The sequence below is a fragment of the Macrotis lagotis genome, chromosome 1, assembly GCF_037893015.1.
Source record: "Macrotis lagotis isolate mMagLag1 chromosome 1, bilby.v1.9.chrom.fasta, whole genome shotgun sequence".
NCBI classification, from domain to species: Eukaryota; Metazoa; Chordata; class Mammalia; order Peramelemorphia; family Peramelidae; genus Macrotis; species Macrotis lagotis.
In genome coordinates this window covers 919,036,307-919,053,675 of record NC_133658.1, presented here as the reverse complement: position 1 = coordinate 919,053,675, position 17,369 = coordinate 919,036,307, and the positions used below count along the sequence as shown (strand labels likewise).

Here is a 17,369-nt window from a genome sequence, read left to right as displayed (position 1 = left end):
GTAAGAAGGAGAGAGTGGGGGCAGGGGGAAGGAGTGGGGATGTGAATAAAGGAAGAGAGGATGGACCATGGGGGGAGAGTGGTCAGATATAACACATTTTCATTTTTACTTCTTGTAAGGGGCTGGGATTGGAAGGCCTGTCCAGGACCATGGGGCCAGGTGGATTCTGGGCCTAAGGGGTGGTGTGGGAGCCCAGGGCTTCTTGGCCCCAGGACCAGGGATCTGTCTGCTGCACCACTCAGCTACCCTACAGCAGAGTCAGAGTGAAAGGAGAGAAAAAATATAGTACATGGTAGTGAAAAAATAAGAAAGGAGGGAGTTGCAATCAGCAATGGCAACATTGGAAAAATATGGAAGTAACTTTTGTGATGGACTTATCATAAAGAATATGTTTCACCCAAGACAGAGTTGGTGTTGGAACAAAGACTGAAGCACATTTATTATTATTATTATTTGGGGGAGGGTGCAGGGCAAATGGGGTTGGGTGACCTGCCTGGGGCCACATGGCAGGGTGATCTTTGAGTGTCTGAGGCCGGATTTGACCTGGGTGCTCCTGGCTCAAGGGCCAATGCTCTGTCCGCTACCCAGCCACCCCTACTGTTATTACTATGTTATTTTATTTTGGGTCTTTTTTTTTTCTTCTTTTTGGTTTTTGCAGGGCAGTGAGGATCAGGTGGCTTGCATGTCACACGGCTGGGTGATTGTTGGGTCTATGAGGCTGGATGTGGGCTCGGGTGCTCGTGGCTCCAGGACTGGTGCTCCATCCATTGCGCCACCTGGCCATACCTACAATTATTACTATTTTTTTTATTTTAATTTTTTTTCTCTTCCCTTTACTTTATCACTCAAGCAAGTCTATATTCATGAGGGAGAGGGGATATTTTGTTTACTCTTAAACAAGAATATTTTATTAATGTATAAAAAAACATTTGTACAAAATGAGAATAAAAAAATTAAATTAAATTAAAAAAGAGTTCAGGATAGTTGTTTAGTAGACTGGCGTAGCAATAACCATGCCTTGAGAGGAGCCAGCACAGGAGCTCAGTGACAGATGGCATTTTCTCCTTCCCAGATGCCTGAAAACGAGCAAATAAAGTTTATAGTTATTGAAGTGAAAGCAAACAGAGAATGTTTTCACTTGCTCTAAATACTGACCCTCAAGGGACAATTCCCATCCCTAATATAATAGTGTCACCAAAATACAGTTTTCTTGACCTATTTATTAATTCATTTCAAAGTTGTTTATTTTTAAAGGTTCAGATTTTGTAACTCTACTAAAAATTAATGAAATGCCTTTATTGTGATTCAGAGTATAATCAGGTTGAGGAGAAAGTTGAAAAACAATAAAATTTAGAAATATAAAAAAAATGGTTCAGTGAAGAAATAACATACACACTCAATAGTGCCTACAAATCAATCTATCTTAACCATCAGAAAAATGAGAGGAAAGGTATTGGCTAAGGAGGATGGGATGGAGGAGTGGTCAGGTGATAGAAAAAAAGGAAGATCCTGGGAGAGGGTAATCAGATATAACACTCTTCTGAAGTGGGACAGGGTTACAGGAGAGAGAGAATAGAATAAATGGAAGTGGGGAAGAATTGAATGGAAGGAAATGCTGCTAGCAATAGCAATTGGGGGAAAAGGATATTGAAACAATTTTTACTGAATACTTATGATAAAGAAGGCATCTCATCCCAGAGAGAGAACTAATGGAAATTGAGCACAGACTGAAGTACACTTTTTTCTCTCACTTCATTTCTCTTGAGGTTTCTCTAGCTCTTTCGTAGGAAGGGAGTTTATGTTTACTTTCTGAACAAGGTTATTGTAATGATATGAAAATAAACCATAAAATACCTGTAGAAAACATAAAATATATGAGAATCTACCTATCAAGTTAAACACATAAACTATATGAAAAAAATTACAAAAGTCTATTCACACAAATGAAATCAGATCTAAGTACTCATAGACAGGCCAAGGTAATAAAATAAAAATGAAAATTCTACCTAAATTAAATTGCTTATTCAATGCATATCAATCAAACTGTCAACAATTATTTTAGAGAACTAGAAAAATAGTAAAAAAAAGTTCATCTGTCAGAACAAAATGTCAAGAATATCACAGGATTAATGGGAAAAATTCAGTGGAGAGTGACATAGCCCATCCCAGATATAAAATTATAAAGGATGAGTCATAGCTGTTTGGCACTGGTAAAGAAATAGAATGGTGGATTAGTAAAATAGATTAGTGCAAAAGAAATAGTAATAAATGATTACATACATCTAATGTTTTATAAACCTAAAGACTACAGTTTCTGGGATAAGAACTCACTCTTTATTAAAAACCTCATGGGAAAACTGGAAGATAGTATAGAAGAAATTAGGTACAGACCACTGTACACTAAGATCGAAATGGGTATAACATTTGGGCATAAAAGGTGATACCATAAGTCACTTAGGAGAAGAATGAATACTTTACCTGTCAGATCTATGAAAGGGGAGGGTTTTATGTTCACTAAAGAGATAGAGAACATTATAAAATACAAAATTAATTATTTTGATTATAATAATTTGAAAAGGTTTTACACAAATAAAACCAATGTAAGTAGATTAAAAGGAATTCAATTTAATTGGGAAATAATTTTTATCCTTATTTTTTCTGATATAAGATTTATTTGACTGTATCAAATTTATAGGAATACAAGTTATTCCACAATAGATAAATGGTTGAAGGATATAATTATTCATATATATATATATACATACATATATATATATATAGAGAGAGAGAGAGAGAGAGACAGAGAGAGAGAGAGAGAGAGAGAGAGAGAGAGAGAGAGAGAGAGAGAGAGAGAGAGAGAGATGTAGATATATAGAGATAGAGATACCACTTCAAACCTACCAGATTGACCAATATAAGAATAAAAGGAAAACGATCGATGTTGGAGGGGTTGTTAGAAATCTGGGACACTAGTACATTGTTTGTAGACTTGTGAGCTGATTCACCTTTCTGGAGAGCAGTTGGGAACTAATTCGAAAGGGCAATAATACTGCATACCCTTTGATCCAGCAATGTCACTACTAGATCTGTATCCCAATGAGATCACAAAAAAGTGTTAAAACCCACATGCACAAAACTATTTAATGCAATTCTTTTCATAGTTGCAAAGAATTGGAAATTGAAGTGCTGTCCATCAACTGGGAAATATCTGAACAAATTGTGGTAATTGAAAGTGAAAGATGACTGGAGTTTTGTAAGTAATCATGAGCAACTGAGCTTTAGAGAAGCAAGAAAACACTGCTTAAATTGAGGGTGAATGAAGGGAGCAGAACCAGGAGAACATTATACACTTTAGCAACATCTTTATGAAATGATCATGTGGGATGCAAATCAAGAACAATGCTGAGAGCCCTACTATAGACAATGCATAACACATCAAGAAATTAAAAAAATAAACTATGAAGTCTGAATGCTCACTTTTTAAAAACTTCTTTTATATTTTTCCTTTATCATGATTTTTTTCCGTTCCCTTACTTCTAATTTTGCTTTCACAAAATGACTAATATGTAAATATGTTAAAATGGAATGTGCAACTTTTACCAGATTGTTCCCTGGAGGGGGAATGGAAGGCAGGATGGTAGAAAAATGTGGAACTCATTAATTTGCAAATGGAAGAATGTTTAAAAATTCCCCATTACATGTAATTGGCAAAATAAAATAAAATTTCAATGAAAAAAGTAAAGAAGAAAAGAAATCATGAGGAACAGATCTTCAGAAAAGCCTGGAAAGAAGTTTATGAACCGATGCTAAATGAAATGAGCAGAAACAGAACAACATTTTACACATTAACAATAGCATTGTGTGATGATCAGTATGATAGATTTGTTGATATCAGCAGAACAATAATCAAAGACAATTCTAAACTATTTGGGATGGAAAATAAGATTCACATGCAGAGAAGGAACTATGGTGTATGAATGCAAACGAAATTTTCAATTTTTAAAATTTGCTTTACATTATATATTTTTTTCTCTCAATTTTTCTTTTTGTTATGATTCTTCTTTTATACATGATTAATATCAAAATATGTTTAACATAATCATACATTTATTTCCTATATTAGACTGCTCTCTTTTGAAGGAGGGGCAGGGAAGGGAGGAAGGGAGAAAAATGTAAAACTCAAAACCTGGCCAAAAAATGAATTTTAAAAATTGTCTTTGAATATTATCTAAAAATAAATAATTTACAAAAAACAGAAATGTTCCATGATGTGTATCAGACAGTACTAGTGCCTATATGTTGCCATAATATGTATGAGCACATTGACCTTAGTCCCTCTTTCACAAGGATTCATAAGCTGGCTCTCATTACCTCCCTTTTCACCACAGTTCAATCCCATCTAAAGCCTCCCCTCAGTATTCTGAACTGTGGGCTGCCTAGGTTCTAATTATCTTTCTGATCTTCAGACTCTATTTTACCATACCCATCCATTTCAACATCTTTCTCCTCAGTGTTCCCTCCTGCTCTCCCCTAGCCTTTATGTTCTCTACAAGCCCTGTTCTTTTGTTTCTTTTTTTAATCGATATTTTATTTGTTCTTACAAATACATGCTCTGGTAGGTTTTCCACCAATCATCCATTAGCAAATTGATAAGTTACACTTTCTTCTGTAGTCTTCCCTTCCCTCCCTCCCTTCCCCTTGACTGCAAACAGTCTGGTAAAAGTTGTACATATGTTTTATATTTAACGTATTTACTCACTAGTAATTTTGTTTAAGAGGAATTAGGACAAAGGAGAAAGAAAATCATGAGATAGGAAGGAAAAACATAAGAGAAGTTTATAAAAAGTGAACATTGTGTTCATTCAGATTCCATGGTTTATTGATTTTTCCCCTCAGAATGTGGATGGCATTGTTCCTAATAATTCTACCATGACTGTCTAAGCTTTCTGAACTTCTGAGATTTACTTCATTCAAGTTGATAAACTCACTATTTTGTTGTAAAAGTTTACAATATACTCTTGGTTCTGCTCCCTTCCCTCAGCATCAGTTCATGGAATTTTTTCCACACTTCTCAAAAGTTCAGCTATACATGGTTTCTTATAGAACAATAGTACTCCATCACATTCATATGCCATAATTTATCCAACCATACCTCAATTGATGGACATCCCTTCAATTTCCAAGTCTTTGTCATTACACAAAGAGCTGCTATAAATACTTTTGGAAATATGCATCTTTTCTCAATTTTTTTGATTTATTTTAGATATAGGCCTAGTATTCTTATTGTTGGGTTGAAGGGAATATCATTTTTATTACTTTGGGCATAATTTCCAATTGCTTTCCAGAATGACTAGATCAGTTCATAACTCTACCAACAGTGCATTAATGTCCTGACTTTTTCACATACTCTCCAACATTGATTATTTTCTTTTTTTGTCATATTAGACAATCCGATGGTTGTGAGGTAGTATCATTGCTCTTTTAATTTGCATTTATCTAATCAATAATGAATCAGAGCCTTTTTATATGACTAAATATAATTTTAATTTGTTCATCTGAAAACTGCTTGTTCATAGGCTTTGACCATTGGGACATCAACTTTAACCTTATAAATTTCATTCAATTCTCTCTATATCTTCAAAGTGAGGCCTTTATCAGAAAAAGTAATTGTGAAAATTATTTCCCAGCTTTCTGTTTTCCTTCTAATCTTGGCTGCATCGATCTTATAAGTACAAAAACATTTTAATTTAATATACCATACTTCCCAATGTATAAGATGCACCTTATTTTGAGGGCCCCAAATTTGGGAAAAAAAGTATCACGTAGTTATTGAACTCATTTTATGCACCACAAAATTCCAACTCCTCATCACGGTCAAAACTCCCATCCATGGGCTTGTCCTCATCTATGTTTGATGATGAATCACTGTCTTAGGAGAGGCTCTGCCCGCTCTACTGCCTGGACTCTGGTCTGGTATTGACCAGAAGCCCATCCTGCAAAGTCTGGGGCAAGGACACATGCTCAGTCCATTCTGGTTCATGAACCTGAAATACCCATTGTGTCCTCCTTGAAAATAAAGCACTTTTTCTTCATCAATAATTCTTCTTTTCTCCTGCTGAAACAACTTTCTGGAATCAGGAATTCCACTGGATCTTTGCTCTTCCATCAATCTCTTTAATTCCTCTCAAACTCAGGCCATTTGACTGCCTTGTCTCACATACTTCTTCTGCCATGTTGTTGTCAGGAAGGTTTCTTGTTCCCATAGGCAGTCTTGGATTGTTCACGATTTCCATTCACTTTGTAAACTGAATTCAGTACTGGATGAAAATCTTTTCTAAGCTATTTCTGGGCAGAATGTGGCAAAACATAACCTAATATACTGCTAACAAATGCAATAAAATGAGCGCAAAGACAAGCTTGAAAAACTGGAAAATGCAAGTAAAAAAATCTACAACCACTGTATAAGATGCTCCCAAATTTCAGACCCCAAATTTTTTGAAAAAAAAAATGCATCTTATACACAGGGAAATACAGTAAGCAGTCAAAACATCCATTTTGTATTTTATAGTTTTCTCTCTTTCTTGTTTGGTCATAATTTTCTCCCTTTCCCATAAATCCCATAGATAGAGTTCTTGATCTTTCCATTGGTATCACCCTTTATGTCTAAATCCTGAGCATATCCAGACCTTATTTTGGTATAGGGTGTGAGACATGGGTCTATGCCTAGATTTTACCATACTATTTTCCAGTTTTACAAGTTGAATAGTGAACTTTTATCCCAGATACTACTGTTTTTGGATTTGTCAAACGGTAGATTACTATAGTCGTTTACTAGTGTTTCTTTTTTATCTACTCAAATCCACTGGTCTATAACACTCTTTCTTTTCTTTTTATTTAATTTTTTTTTTTTTTTGGTTTTTAGATAGCAATGAAGTTAGGTAATTTACACAAGATCACACAACTAAGCATTAAGTGTTTGTGGCCAGATTTGAACAAGGTCCTTCTGACTCCCAGAACAGTACTCTATTCACTGTGCCACCTAGTTGCTACTATTACACTGTTTCTAAGCTATTTCCAGGCAGTTTTGATTACTACCGCTTTACAGTATAGTTTTACATCTAGTACAGCTACGTCATCTTCCTTTGAATTTATTTTTTCTCCACTTCGCTTGATGTTCTTGACCTTTTATTGCACCAGATGGATTTTTGTTACTATTTTTTTCTAGCTCTTTAAAATGATTTGTTGGTAGTTTGATTGAAATGGCACTGAATAAGTAATTTGTCTTGGGTGGACTTTTTATTTTTATTATATTAACTCAGCCTAACTCAAAGAACAATTGATGTTTTTCAAGGTGTTTAGAGGTGACTGTGAAAAGTGTGAAAAATATTTTTTCATTGTGCTCATTTACTTTCTGGGTTTGTTTTGGGAGGTAGCTTGCAAAGTATTTTATATTGTCCACAGTTACTTTAAATGAAATTTCTTTATCTCTTATCCTTGGGTTTTGTGGTCCATCATTAATCCTTTTTTTTTTCTTTTTTTTGTTATGCTTTTTTTCTCATGCAAACATCTTTAGCTATAGCCAGTAATTTTAGAATTTTTTATCAATTTCTTTTGAGCAATAATTATTTTTCTTTTGCTTGTTTCTCCATTTAGGATTTCATTGTTTATCATCTATATTTGAATTTCTGTTTTTTAGTTGTAATCCTTGAAATGAATTTTATTTTTTAATGGTCAAGAAATTGTACATTTTCTACTTTTATATTTTTTCCAAGGTTTGAAAAATCTTTAGGGATTAATACAATCATTTCTGTTTGATATATATATATATATATGTATATATATATATATATGTATATATTTATATTAATTAGGAGTCCCTTTTAGAAGATACCATAAGTTTTTTACTTGTAGTTTCTCCAGCAATATTTTTTTTAGTTTCCTTTTGTTTGGCTTTCCTTTCCATATATACAAAACTGAGAATAGCAGCAAAACTTTCCATCATTAATTAATCTCTATAGATTCTTGTTTTTTGTGAATTTAGATGTTAAGAGATGTTGCGTCACCGGTCCACATGTTATCTCACCAGAGAATGGAAGCCTTTATTAATTGTGTGAAATTGAGTAACTGAACCTTTATCTTCCTCAGTCTTCTCATCTGAGAAATGCTGATCATAGAGAACCTACTTCCCATGTTGTCATGAGAATCAAATGAGACAATATTTGAGATATATTACAAAGTTTAAAACGTTGTATAAATGATGAATATTGCTCTTGTTGATGGTGATATTATCGTTACAGTTGTTCACCCCAAAAGAGCAGAAAATGAGAGTGACCCAAGAGCCATATCACACATGGGACATAAGCTCAAACACCAGCTGAATTGGGACACTGAGACCTGGTCTGCCAGAGCCAGGGTGTGAGGTTCTGTGTACATCCTTGCTCTTTTAACTGTGAGGCTTTCATGGGGGTCCAGTCTTTCTTTCTTTCTTTCTTTCTTTCTTTCTTTCTTTCTTTCTTTCTTTCTTTCTTTCTTTCTTTCTTTCTTTCTTTCTTTCTTTCTTTCTTTCTTTCTTTCCTCATTGATTCATTCATTCATTTATTTTCATCCATATGCATATGAATATTTTTAAGTTAAAAAATTTCTTTCCATCCTCCCTTCCCATCTCTTGCCCCCATCAATGATCAGTCAGGTTAGCATCATACATACATATTTGGGTAAATATGTTTACAATTTAGTAATTTTTGGCACAAGGAATTAGGATTAAGGGAAAGAGATACATGAGATAATTTTTATAAAGTGGTCATCAGATTCTGAACAGTTCATGTTTGTGTGTGTGTTTGTGTGTGTGTATGTGTGTGTGTGTGTGTGTATGTGTGTTTAGTTTGGTTTTGTTATTCTTCCTGTGGATGGGGATAGCATTGTCCATAGTCAGTCAAATATTCTTGACTGACTCTGAATTGCCATCAAGGCTGATCATCTCACACTGTTATTAATGTGTACATTGTTCTCTTGGTTCTGCTCCCTTTGCTCAGCATCAGATCCTGTAAGTCATTCCATGCTTCTCTAGAATGTGGCCATTTATTATTTTACTTATAGAGCAGTAATATTCCTTAGTATTCATGTACCATACTTGTTTGGCCATTCCCTAATTGATGGGCATCTCTTCAATTTCCAATTCTTTGCCATTACAAAAAGAGCTGTTAAGAATACTTTGGAACATGTAGGACTTTTCCCATTTTTTATAATTTTCTTTGGATATAGACTTAGAATTGGAATTGTTGGGTGAAAGGGTATGAACAGTTTCTTTGCTCATTGAGCATAGTTCTATATTGCTCATCAGAAAGGTTGGATTCATTCACAATTCTGCAGCAATGCATCAATGTCCCAATCCTCCCACAACCCCTTCAGCATTGGTCATCTTCTCTTTTTTCCTCATCTTGAACAATCTAATTGGTGTGAGATGATTCCTCATTGTTGTTTTAATTTGCATTTTTTCTAATCAATAATGATTTGGAGCATTTTTCCATTGGATTATGTTTATCTTTAAGTTCTTCATTTGAATATTGCCTGTTCATATCTTTTGACTGGTCTAGTCTATTCCAGGCAAGTCTCAGTATTTTGGGTCCTGGTAGCCACTGATACCCATATTCCAACTCATAGTTCTTGCCAGGTTTCATCAACCTTAAGACTCACTGATCCTCTCAGAGCTCAACCTCGAAGGAACAGGGTCCTGCTTTCATCAGTATAGGATTGTATATTATGGGGCCTAAGTTTAGGAGTGTAGATCAAAAGAGCTGGTCACCACATCCTGGGCCAGTGCCTGGCCTGCCTACTTTTTCCACTCTGCACAGTTGAGACCAAACAGCCAGAACAGAGCTGCAGAACCACCATGGTACCCACAGTTACATTTTTGATCTCCATTGGTGAGTCTCCAGAGTCAGATCTGGGAAGGGATGGTAATGAGACTAGGCCTTTGCTTGGATGACATTGAAGGTAAGAGAGGAAGCCTAAGGAGGAAGCAGACCCTTCTTGGGGATTGGAGGACCCAAGTGTTTCATCAAAGGGCTCTTCTTTCATATTCTGATGCAGAATTAGATGCTCAAGGGCTTTGGTAAAAGCTGGGGAGGGGTCAATGTGGGTTGGAGGGGAGCCATCTGAACCCTAATCTTCTCTTTCAGGGCTTTGTCTGGACTGGACACCTAGGGAACCAAGTGAGTCCTGTCCTCAACAATGCTTTCCTTTCCTTATTCCAAATCAATAAAAAAAATCTACTCCTAGAATGAGCAGAGAGGGAAGCCATGGGCATTGGCATGAATGCATGGGGTAACTCAGGACGGGTCTTCACAATATGATGGTGATGAAGATAAGGAAGGTAGAGAAATCCCTAGGAATCTGCCTCTTTTTGTATTCAGACACCATTCCCAGGCCTACTCTCTGGGCTGTACCAGGTCCTGTGGTTCCTAAGGGGGCAGATGTGACCCAGGTGGCAGGGCCAGATGGAGAGTGGCAGAATCCAAGTACAGAAATATGGAGAGCTCAGACAGGAGAGGAAGTCATCCTAGGAGTTGGAAGAATTTGTGCTCTGGAGCATGGAAGACTGGAGAGATGTGGGGAGCTACAGCTGCTGCTCTGGGCAGGGTCCTTGGTGGTCAGAGCTCAATGAGCTCCTGGACCTGGTGGTGACAGGTAAGGGGGTGCTGGGATATGACCCTCCCTGGTGGGAAGGAGGCCAGTCCTGAGATGAGCCCCAGATCCCTCTCCAGAAACTTGGCAACAAGCAGGGTAAAATCCCTGGCTTTACAAGCTGCCTATTTTGCTGCCTTCACCTCTCATCTTTGGGAAGCCCCTGTACTTATATTCAATTTGGGGGGCAAAGAGAAGGTTCTTAGATAAAATCCCCTTGATACCTCTCCGAGAAGGAGAGCACATAGGCCATGACTTCTCTTTTAGAGATGGGAGACTGTGGGCTAGAGAGGAGGAAAGGGTGTCTAGAGCAGGTCAACAAGTTCATTGATGTCAAGGACAGGATTTGAACCCCTATCTCCTCTCTCCAAACCCAGGGATCTTATCCCCAGGTGACCTTGCCAGGAGAGTCAGGCTCCTCCTCCTTTAGAGGATTCACAGCAGCCTTGGAGACAAGAGTCCAGCAGCTTCTAGTGAGAAAGCTGAACCTAAATCAACATTTCCAGTCTTCTCTCAGGCACACACTGGCAGCATCCAACTTAGACCTTGAATTTCTCTTCAATAACATGAAACTCATGGCTGCATTATCCAATGGGGTCATTTGAACTCAAACCCCTGTGATCCTTGGCACTGTGAGCTCCCTGAGGCAACAGTAGTGGAGTCTTCTCTAAATGTTTGGGGCTCCCCCATCACTGACATGAGGCACCTGATATGTGTGTTCAGGGAGAGCAAGAGGATCCCAGAAAATTTGATTCCTTGCAGAATTGCTCCAAGGGAGATTCCCCCCCTCCAGTTCCTGGCAACAAAGGGACACCCCAGGTATGCTCAGACTTCACTGTGGAATGAGCAGGGGGTGGCAGGACAGGGATCTAGCATCACATAAAAGTGAGGGGATCCTGGATTTAGAAATAGGGTCTCTTTCTAATCCCCCCAACTGTAAGAGCAAGGTCTGAATTAGCCAGTGATGCTGCTTTAGGATCCAGCCTTGCCGAGAAGGTTCAGGCTGTAGGGGCAGAGCAGGTCCTCTAGTATGAGGAGAAAGACTGGCGGGGGAAGAGGGGGGCCCTCTCCTTCCCAAGTCCCTTCTTCTCCCTCCACTCTCTGACCTAAGAAATTTCCAGAGCCAGACTATCTTTCTGAGGAGGCCCAGGGAGCTCAGGCTTGAGCAGGCCACTAGGTAGGCACAAGGAGTCTGACCAGGGAGCCACAAATCATCTTCCCCCTCTTCAGTTCTGTTTTATGGAATGATCTGAGGGGATTAAGGGCAGACATCAGCTCCCTAACTTTCTTCCTTCCTCTGTTCCCAGGAGCCTTCCCCATTTCCTCCACTATAGCCTCACCTATCTCCCCAATACCCCCAGGCTTAACAGTGACCATCTGGTGCCAAATCCCACTCCAAGTCCCCCCTGAGGACTTCAATTATTCTCTGCTGGAGGCCAAGAGCCTAGAGACCTTGCAGATACAGAACCCCAGAGGGCCCCAGGCTGATTTCTCCCATCTATCTGTAAGGATGGAGGACTCTGGGAGCTACAGTTGTGTTTACTACAAGAAGACAGCCCCCTACCAATGGTCAAGTCCAAGCAAGACCCTGAAGTTGACTGTGCTTTGTGATGGGTGATGGGAATCCCCAAGTCACTGAATTCAACCCCACAGAGATAGTTGCAGGGTTAGAGTAACAGTATGAAACCCTGAGAATTCTGCAGGAATAGTTTTGGGGAGACAGGAGAAATACCTGGAACCCTCTCCTGTTCTACATAGACTCAGAGGTGGGTCCAGGATAGTGGGGCTGTTCCCAGCTTATGACAAGTCCCAGAGAAGAAATTGAGAACAGAGACAAGATTGCTATTTCCCCTCTCACTGAAGGGTTAGAGGGTTGGGTCTAGAAACAACATGTGACCTTGACTTGTGGCACACCTTTCCCATCAGGACCAATCTGGCCTCATGATGACCCCAGGGGCCAACATCACTCTCTGGTGCTTAAGGCCCAAACTGTCTACCCTGGGAAATGTGACTTTCCTTCTGTGGAAAACCAGGACACAGGAGCCCTTACAGAACCAGACCTCAGCAGATCTCTGGACCAGCTTCCTCCTCCCATCTGTGAGACCTGAGGATACTGGGAGCTACAGCTGTGCCTACAGGAAAAGGACAAGCTCTGGTGAAAGATCAGAGTCCAGTGATGTCCTGGAGCTGGTGGTGGCAGGTAAGGAGAATGTAGGGGCCCCAGATTACCTTGGAATATAACCTCAGTACTCTGCCCAAGCAGGGGCCTCACATAGTGTCTACAGGGTCAGCTCTGTCCTAGGTCCTGAAACAATTCTAGGATCTTTGAAGATATGAGGCATTTTTATTCTGGTTTAGAATCCTAAGAAGATAGGTGGGGGGGGGGGGGGAGTTGAAGAGAAGAGTCACAGAAATCTAGAAGCAGAAGGGGCCTTGGTGGTTCCTGTGACCAAACCTTCCCTTATGAATGAGCAAAGGGAAACCTGAGAGAAAGGACATGTCCAGAGTCACACAGCAAGTAAGTGATGGAGCCTAGAGATGAATGTGACTCTTCTCCATCCTGGACCAGGATCTGTGTCCTGGTTTGGGCCAAGCCCTGGGCCGGCCTCTGATCACCCAGGTGAAGAGTGAGGGATCGTGATCTTTCCTCCTGGGCATCATCGGAGGCATCAGACCAGAGACTGAACGAGCTCCCCAAAATGTTGATCTCTTAAACTTCCCAGTAGCTACAGTTAGAAAAGTTCCAGTGATGTTCTGGTCAAACCCTTCATTGACAGAAGTTTCAACTGAGGCTCATGGGCAGCCAAGGGATCTAGAGTCAGGAAGACTTATCTTGAGGTCAAATCTGGCTTCTGACTATCACTAACTATGTGACTCTCAACAAGTCACTTTTCCCTATTTGCCTCAGTTTCCTCATTTGTACAATGAACTGGGGAAAGAAATGATGAGCCACTTTCTACCAAGCAACCCCCAAATGCAGTCAATAAAGAGATAGACAAGAAGTAGAGAACCAGACTGAGAATCAAACAGGCCCAGTCAATGGACCAAGATCACACAGGGGCTTAGAGGCAGAGTAGGTACTTGACCCAGATGTCCTGACTCCCAGCCCCATGTTCTTCCTCTCACAGGATCTCTCCCCAGACCTTCTCTCTCCACCTTCCCAGGTCCTGTGGTGGAGCCCATGTGATTCTCCAGGGCACCTTTGGTCATCACTCTGGAGGGTGACATTCTTTCTGCTGAAGGTGGGGTCCCCTCAGCCCCTGCAGAGTCAGAGACCAGTAGGGATCTTGGCTGACTTCTCTCTTCTCTCTGTAAGGGTCCAGGATGCTGGCAACTACAACTGTGTCTACTATGGGAGGATGGCTCCATACCAGGGGTCTGAGGCCAGTGATGTCCTAGAGATCTGGGTGACAGGTGAGAGTGTGTCCCAGTCCCCAGGGCCTAAAGTATAGCATAGGGACACAAGACTGGGAGTCATATCTGGAAATCTAGGAGTGTCAATTGTTCTGGGATCTTTTGACTTATGAGATAGGGGTTAAGCCAAGTGATGAGGGTACCTAAGGAAGGTGAGAGCAATGGAGGCAAGATGGGTCAGCTCAAGGATTTCTCCAAGCTCAAAAGACAAAGATGGAAGAAAGCAACACCTCCCTATTTCTAGGGGACCCAAAGAGCAGGGAAGGAGATTTTGGGCAAGGAATGAGCAAAGAGTCTAAGCTAATTAAAGCTGATAGACAGGGAGTTTTTTTCCCAAGACCTCAAAGTTCTTGTTTCCTCACCTCCTCTTTCCTACCTTAAGGGACCTTTGCTAACCTCTGGTTTCTGTTTGAACTACTAGATGAACTTCCCAAACCTTCTCTCTTAGCCTGGACTGGCCCAAAAATGTCCTCAGGGGATGATGTAACCTTCCTGTGCTATGGGCCCTCATGGAATAGCAAATTTATTTACTACAAGGAAGAAGATGAAATAATCCTAACAAGAAATTGAGATCCCATGATGGTACTTGTGCTTCCACACTCATGTCATCCCCAAACACTCAGAAAATTACACATGCTCCTACCAGCTCAGTGCCAATGGAAAATCCTGGACACAATGCAGTGACCCTTTGCAGCTTAGAGTGAGAGGTCAGAGGAAGAAGCCCACAGGACCATTGGAGAGGGCAAAGACCACTCCATCCCTCAGCTGCTAGAAGGAAATGAAATCAGTCTTTGTTCTGCCCAAGAGACTTTGCCCAAAAGACAATCGAGTCTTTGACACTGTCCTCAGTTCAGGACTATTGATACCAAGGCTATAAGCTGGGAGAGGGGCCTTCCCTTCATAATTCTGCAAGTCCCCTTAGCTGTATTTTGAACCAAAGAATAAGGCCATTCTGAACAACGTTTGTGCCACACTGTGGAATCCTGGGGACCTTGGTGCCTGTGGATGGAGATTAGATGAGAACGTCCAGGGGCAATTTAAGGAGAAAAGGGAGGGTCACCACAGTATATGACTTAGGATGATTCTACTCTCTCCATCCTCCTAGGTGCAGGGAGAGTCACACCCTCATTGTGACCTTCAGCTGTGTTGCCTTCTTCTTCCTCCTTCACTGCCTCCTCATCCTGGAATTCTTCTATCATGGATCTATGCCTATGGGTGAGTGTGGAAAGAGAGCGAAGTCCCATGGGGTTTTCAGGAACAAGGAAATGAGAAAGGAACCTTAATTTCCTCCTGAGAGATTCATTCTAACATTCCATTTCCATCTCTCCCTACCAGTCACCTCAGGGAGACAACTCTAGGAGGTAAGAAGACTTAGCTTCTCCTTGCAGAATTCCCTTTCTTGTCATGTCCCTTTTGAGTAGAGGAAACTCCCAGATCATTCCTGAGTGACCTCCTTCCTCCCCTATCCTATGCCCTCCTCCTCTCCCTACAGGTGCCCAGAATTTTGCAATCCAACTGCATCCTCACTGAGCTTGACTACAAATTCCCTCCAACATTGATTTCTGACCAAGGACAAACTTGGTTTTGTTCATGAGGAGTCACTGATGGAAGAGTGAACTCAATGCAGGTGTACTCAGTTTCCAGCTTTGGAGGCCTGGGATAACAAGACTGGATAGTCAGGGTATTCAGCTCACTCCATTTGTCCTAAAGGCCCTCTATCAATCTTCTCTCCAGGATCCAGAATGATACATTCCTGAGGTCACAGCTGGTCTCCCGAGGGGACAGTTGATATTTTGAAGATCCAGACTCTTAAATATCAGTTTGTGTCTTGTCTTCCTCAAAGTGTTGTGGTTCATTAATAAATGTTCATCTCATGAAATGTAAGGAGAGACTCGACTCTGAGCTTCTTTTGGCATTTCCCTTGGATGTTTAACCTTTTTTTTTATTTCACATTGCCCAGGCAAGTCCAAGTCTCCCCTGACAATTGTACTAGCTCAGGGTAGGCCTGAATCACCCTTGGCATACCTAAGTACCCCCTGGAACTCTCCTTCCTCCAGGATAATTGGACAGACTTACTGTTACTGCGAGTCTTTTAATCTTCCAATCTCATCTGCACAAGCCTTGCGATGGTTCCCAAAATTCCTAAAGGAAATGTAATTTTCCTTAGTCTCTCATAGATCAAACCCTTGATTTGTTGTATGAGAGGAAGGAGACTTTTGCATATCTCTGCATGACTTGCTGTGTCTCTTTGTCTCCATATTTGTCTGTCCCTGTTTCCATCTATCCATTTTCCCTTTAGCTATTTTCAGACTCCTTCTACCATGATCACTCAGAAATTCTCCTTCAATAAGTTCCAAATTATCCACTTCTTATACCAGTGTATACTCAAGGGCTCTTCCTTCATATTTTTCAGTGAAGACTTCCATGAAGCAATTACATTTCAAGCTGCTCACAGTATGGCCAAAATAAAATTGAAGAAGTAATATTTTTAAGGGTAGCCACAGTAGAAGACAAGCTTTAGACAATGTAGCTGATGGAACTTGGGATTCACAACTCTATTATCAATACATTAGTGTCCCAGTCTTCCCACATTGATCATTCTTCTTTTTTTCTTTGTTATATTGGCCAATATGATAGTTGTGAGGTGGTATCTCAGGTGGTATCTTAATGTGCATTTTTCCTATCGATAACAATTTAGAGAATTTTCTATTTGACTATAGATTGCTTTAATTTCTTTACCTGAAAACTGTCTAGATTCTTTTAATGATTTATCAATCAGGAAAAGATTTTTATTCCCATCAATGATTCCTTTTCCTATATATTTGAGAAATGAAGCTTTAACAGAAATATTAGCTATAAAACTTTTTTTCTCAACTCAATTTGGCTGCATTGGTATTTGTGTATCTTTTAATTTAGTGTAGTATAAGTTGTTAACTTTGTAACATATAATGATTTTCATCTCTTGCTTAGACATAACCTCTTCCAGTTCCCTAGACCCGACAGATAGACTATTCCTTGTTTTCCTAATTTACTTATGGTATTACCCTTTACATCGAAATCCTGTTACCATTTTGATCTTATTTTAGTTAGAGTATAAAATGCTGTTCTATGTTTAGGTTTTGCCATACTACTTTCCATTTTTCACAGCAGTTTTTGTCAAATAGTGAGCTCTTTTCCCAGAAGCTAGAATCTTTTGGTTTATCAAACAGTAGATTAATCACTTACTTCTGTTTCCTTTGGTCCTAATCTATTACAATGATCCCCCTCAGTGT

The 17,369-nt window shown here is 39.8% G+C and overlaps 1 long non-coding RNA gene across 2 annotated transcripts; it reads left to right on the top strand.

Moving 5' to 3' along the window:
* The first annotated feature begins 10,116 nt into the window (after positions 1–10,116).
* On the top strand, positions 10,117–15,967 carry LOC141509994 (uncharacterized). Of its 2 annotated transcripts, none has more exons than XR_012474749.1 (4): positions 10,117–10,686; positions 12,610–12,883; positions 14,000–14,097; positions 15,203–15,967. It is a non-coding gene; the product is annotated as an uncharacterized LOC141509994 (long non-coding RNA). The 2 variants fall into 2 exon arrangements; XR_012474748.1 differs by lacking the exon at positions 10,117–10,686 and adding an exon at positions 10,713–11,502.
* Positions 15,968–17,369: the final 1,402 nt, after the last annotated feature.